Source organism: Papio anubis, chromosome 15 (assembly GCF_008728515.1).
Source record: "Papio anubis isolate 15944 chromosome 15, Panubis1.0, whole genome shotgun sequence".
Taxonomy (NCBI): Eukaryota; Metazoa; Chordata; class Mammalia; order Primates; family Cercopithecidae; genus Papio; species Papio anubis.
The window spans coordinates 29,449,875-29,455,817 of record NC_044990.1 but is presented as its reverse complement, the minus strand read 5'-3'; the positions used below and the strand labels follow the sequence as shown (position 1 = coordinate 29,455,817).

The window sequence follows — 5,943 nt, the reverse complement described above, 5'->3', positions numbered from 1 at the left end:
TGGTAACAGATGTGATTGCATTAGGGATATTGTGGTGAAATTGTTTGGGATTATCTGGGTGGACCCCAGATGCCATCACAAATGTGCTTGTAAGAAAAAGGCAAAGGGAGAGAACACAGGCAGAAGAAGAGGAAGCAGTGTGCCCATGGGAACAAAGAGTACAGTGACAGGCCCAGAGTCAGGGAACGCTGACAGCTACCAGAAGCTGAAAGAGGCCAGGAGCAAATTCTCCTCTAGGGCCTTCGGAAGGAGTGCTGCACCGGGGCCATCTTGATTTGGGGCTTCTGGTCTTCAGAACCATGAGAGAAAACATTTCCGTTGTTAGAAGCCACCCAGTTTGTGGTAATCTGTTGCAGCAGCCATAAGAAATGAATACACCTGTTTTTCCTCACTAGAACAAAAGCGCCAGGGATGTTGTTCACAGCTGTATTCCCAGCACAGCAGCAGCAGTGCCTAGAACAAGGTAACAGCTCAATAAATGTTTGATGAATGAAGTCATGTCGTTAGTCACTTATGTTTTTTGGTAAATATCTAAACCTAAAAAAAAGTGAAAAGAATAATTTTAAGGATTAAACTGATCAGTGCATTTTAGGCAGGTGTTGAGTTAAAAACAATCATGTAGCAATCACTCAATAAATGTTAATAATCATGATGGTCATCCTGACAATGACTGGGCCAGCTTGGGCCATTCTGAGTGACCTTTTCTCCTCAACTTTCCCATGTAGTGTTTTTCCTTTTCTCTCTCACTTCAGAGTCAGACTGTGTTTTTAAAATTTAAGACCATGTAGTACCTTGGGCAATGTGTGACAGTTGCATGAAGACAGGTTGTGGATGTCTTTTTATAACTCTAAAAAAAGTCACATCACCTGATATTTTTTTCATTGAATTTCCCTAACTGTTTCACCGTCCTATTTCCTTTAATTGTTATTTTTAGATGATCCATAATAACAAATTTCTGGATGGTAGAAATGCATTTTCTTATAGAATAAAAGTAGGGGACATACTGGTGATCTTTTAATTAGAGCTAGATACAGGTGTAACAAGATGGTACTTGTGCCCTGCTCTTGTCTTGAGATCCTCTCCTCACTGTATTCTGTAATCTCCTGGCAGCTCCAAGAGCTCCCAGATCAGCTTATCTTACATCCTTTTGACTGCGTGCCTTGCACTGATTGAGGAACTATATTCAGGTTCCTTTGGCTGTTTTCCATTTCTTGATTTAAATGAAGGCCTTTGGAGGGTAGGAAGTCATCTGGACACTTGCCTCTGACAGAACATAGGACTGTAAGAACCAAATCTTCCACATCTTAAAATTCCCTCCAACAGTTGGCTCCATTTTCCATTTTTCCTTCATGCTCTGGTGCCAGATCCTCATGCAGTAAATCTATCTGAGAGGAGTACAAATCTTGTGGATCCATGAGTTTCAAGACACATTTAATTCAGCAGAACTTCAACTAGCAGTGTTCCATATCATCTGGGTATCCTCATCAGGGATCCCAGTGTTCCATTCTACAGCCAAGAAATTACCACAGTCCTGGTTTCACTTAGCTACATACCAGAACCAAAGGTCTAGGCTGTCACGGCCCCAGTATGTGTTACCAGAGAGCTTTACCTTTGTTGGAGGTGACATGTTTACTGCTATGCTCAATAGAAATGGTATTTGAAGCTGAACCATAGTTTATATATTTTACTTCTTGTAGACAAGTTCATATCTGCTCCATGCATACAGTCATAATTCAGGAGACACTTCCAAGGTTGGCAGAAATCTTTCCTGGCACAGAAGTACTAGTAATTTGTTCCCCTTGACTTGGTGGAGACTTTGATAATAATCATGACTTTATTTTCTTTTTCCTTAAAAAAAAAAAAAAGCATTACAAAATGCCTATGGAGCATAAGGGTATCTGGCAGAAAAATTCACGGAGATCCTAGAAACAAGTTAGAGAAGACAGTGTTGGCTTAAGTTGGTACAAAAGGGAGAGAGGAGATTCTGCAAAGACCCCTGCCTCGCTGCACCTGTATTCCAGCTCTGAATGGAGCTTGAGAGTACAGGAGGACAGCAAAGCTTGGCCCTGTGTGTGTGTGTGTATGTGGCGAGGGTAGTGCAGATGGAGGGAGGAGAAGGGAAGAGGTACACTGAGCCTGATGCTGTAATCCCAAACATGAAGAAAGCAGTGGGATAATCTGGTAAATGAATGTCTTTGTGATATCCACAGACCCACCTTGAAGAATTCCTCAAATGCACTTGGTTTGTTGATTTGCCCAAATGAGAAAATATAGTGCTCCTCACAAATGACACTTTCCATAATGTCTGGGAAGTGCTGATGCTCTTTTATACACAGCCTCATTCAGTCCTCTGAGTTTGTCTTTGATACCCTCTTGTCTCTCATTCTTTAATTTTATCTCAGCCCCTCTCTATCTTGAGCCACATTCCACAGAATCATGCCAAAGGCATTTAGAAGGCTATTAATGGCATTATGTTTTTATGGCTAACTATTCTTTTATACATAAATCAAGTTAACAGATGTTGGTCTTTGTTTCTTTTCCCTCCATTTTAAAATATATTCCCTTGCCTGTCTTCCAGTCTCGGATTATGTGATACTTGTTAGACACCTATCTCCTGTGTAACTCAGAATGGAAGTATGTGTGTGTATAGCAGGATTACTGTTTACACTCACATTACATGAATGGGCATACTCAGAGGGAATAGAAATAAGCTATTCTATCCATTTTCTTGCCTTGCAGCAAGTTTAATTGAAGGACAAAAGGGAGAGAATGAGATAAAAGTTATCTCATTCTGTTAACTTTATTTATGTATAAAAGAATAGTCATATAAACCATAATGGAATTAATAGCCTTCTCAATGCCTTTGCCACAATTATGTGGAATGTGGCCCAAAACAGAGAGGGGCTGAGATAAGATTAATGAATGAGAGACAAGAGGGTATTGAAGACAAACTCAGAGGACTTTCTGATGTAATTGACCTCACACTTTCACTTAATTAAATTTAAATGTTTACTATGATACCCGTTTTATTCTATATTATAAAATTGTACTTTTCTGCAGTCCCCGTCAAGAATATTTCCTGTTCTTGAAAGCAAATTTTTGAATTTTTCATAAAAAAGTGGGGTAGTTTTGTTGTTTAGTAGTATGAGAAGCTCTAAAGTTAACGGGGCTGGAATTACTGCACAGTTATGAGGTTGCACTAAAAGTTGTTTTGCTCCTGTTTTCTGGGACTGACTTCTTTAGGGAGAATGTTGTACCATTAAATCACAAAACATTCACAAATTCACATTCACCATAAGTGGGCCTGTGGGACAGTCTACTTCAAGTTCATCTAGAGCATTTAGAAGCGAACATTCCTACACTTCTGGGGCCTCGTTCAAATGTAAGCCAGCATCTAGTCTGCTTGCAGAATACAGCTAGTCCATTGTTTCCAGGTGTTTTGATGAATGAACCTGCTCAATAGTTGATCTAGTCAGTATAGAAACAATTGAAAAAGAATTGATAAGAAATCCAATAAATTCAGTAAGGCTCTGTATGTGTGCGTATTTGTGTGTGTAATTTTTTGTATCAATAAACACATGATTTACAGGTAATCTCTCTCATTTTCTTCCCCTCATTTCAGTAGACTGAAATATAGGTTGAAAAGATCTTTGAGTGTAGAGATTTTTCTGTCGACAATGGGTACTCATAGAAATGAGAAATTGCAGAATGACATGCAATTGTAAGTAATGATTACATCTCTAACATGCTCCCAAATGGACTTTCTGTGCATTAATTATCATTACACTACAAATTCCAAGATGTCTTTTAGCTACAGGTTTTAAACACTGTTTATAACAGATAAAATGAGTTCTTGGGGGGAAAAAAGAGAGAGACTCTTAGCAAACCAGTGTCATAAGTGAAAAATAGAGTTTGCCAAATAAATAACTCAGACACATTTATATTTGTCTAGATGACTATGTCTCTATTTTTTACATTTTAAAATAATTATAGATTTATAGATCGTATTCATAAATTATTCACAGATTATAGATTCATAGTGACAAAATCTAGTACATGGAGTCTGATGAATTCTTCACCCAACCCAAATGATGACAGCTTATATGACTGTAGTACAATAGCAAAACCAGGAAACTTACATTGGTACCGTACCATTAACTGGATTGGTACAGTACATACACAGGATTAAACTGCATAGAACTACACACACACACACACACACACACACACTCACATGAATACATGTAAAAACTGATGAAAACTGTTTTCATCAGCATTCCATCACCATTGGTTCTGGCTTCTGGACTGAGACTGGATTACCTTGCAGAGAAGAGCTAAGGAATCATGGAGTCAACTTCTATTTTTTTCCATGTTCTTCTTTCCAAAGTTCATTTCCTAAATAAAGCTGTTTTTGTAAAATCTGTTGGCAACGTTCATACCTGAATAATGCCATGAAGTTGGTAAGCTCTACATTTTAAAAAATGACTATTATCAAAATCTTCATCAAAGTAGTTGAAGTGAAAGAAAGCATTCTCTCACCTTGGTCTGACAGAATGAACGTCCATATGTGGACTTCTCTTTCCCAAACCCATATCACAAATGGCATGAGCTGAATATTTCCAAGTGTGGGTCTGACTTTTAAGTGATTTCCCACATTTTCACTTCACAAGAGATCCCTTAAAATATTACAGTGGTGACAATGACTTCACTCAAATAGATGCAGAGCCAGCCTTTCACATTTCTAATGCATTTTTCTGGAGTTTAATCTAGACTAAAAAATACTGCTTATTTGATCTCCTACCAGGTGAGATTGGTAATCCCTCACTAATTTAAAAATTGCCATGTTGAATTTGATCCAATTTAAAAAATATGTATTGCTTAAAATGCCATTTTTGTGATTTCTTTTTTGTTATTCTAGCCATGAAATATGGAAGCTCAGTCTCCTTAATATAAGCAAGTTAATTATTTCAAAGATCAAAAAATGACATTTGCTCTTTAATTTTAAAGTAGATAATAATGCTTTTATGGAAAAAATCTCCTAGAATCTCTATTTCAATCTAATCAGAGGGAAATTTGGTATAATTTATGAGAAATAAATACACTGTGGAAAAGAAAAAGAACTAGTGAAAAATAATGCATGGTATTTCCTAAGTTGAGCCATAAAACATAGCACTTGTTTATTTTACCATATAATTCCAGGGTTATCACTTCAACGTTTAAAGCAAAGACCTCTATCAGTTATCTAAGTATATATACATTAGATATAAAAAGTCTCAAACAAATTACAGAGTTTTTTTAGTGATTCAAGGAAGGAAATTTAAATTCTCAGTCATCCTTCCTGAAGCTTACAGCGTTTTAGTGAAACTCAAATAGATCAATGTAAGCATATGTTTCATATGACACAGCTCTCAAACTACCACACCAAAGAGTTCTGGTATCTGTGCATTAGTCAGAAAAATCCTAGTCTACGACCATACCACCTTGAACATGTCTGGTTACATCCGATCTTGAAAGCGAAGCTGGGGCAGGCCTGGTTAGTATTTGAATAAGGGACCACGTGGGAATAACGGGTGCTGTGGGCTTAAGAGAAATGTATTTGGTCTTTTATCTTTTCGGACCATTTTGGTTTTCAAAGGCAACAGCTCAAATCAAACCTTAAGCAGAAGTTTTAATTTTAAGATTTGTGTTTTTTTTTTTTTCTTTTTCCTGTCATTCTACAGTCCTACTTTCATGTTAAGAATTTCCTCTATTACTTTAAATATTTATTTATCTATGGCTTTACTGAAAAGACTTATACATACATATGTATAACTAGATTTATACATATATAGCTATATGTAACTATTCACATATATCAACAAGTAACACCCTGAATCGTAATTGTGATTGATGTAAAGCTGTTTGTTTTTATAGACTGAAGTGCATGCCCCTCAGCAGACATAG

At 37.0% G+C, this 5,943-nt stretch overlaps 1 protein-coding gene across 2 annotated transcripts in view; it reads right to left on the bottom strand.

Annotated features, from left to right (window-relative positions):
• The window catches only part of RNASEH2B (ribonuclease H2 subunit B), a 302,074-nt gene that overhangs the window by 135,771 nt on the left and 160,360 nt on the right, over positions 1-5,943 (bottom strand). The gene's annotated exons all lie outside the window — the stretch shown is intronic.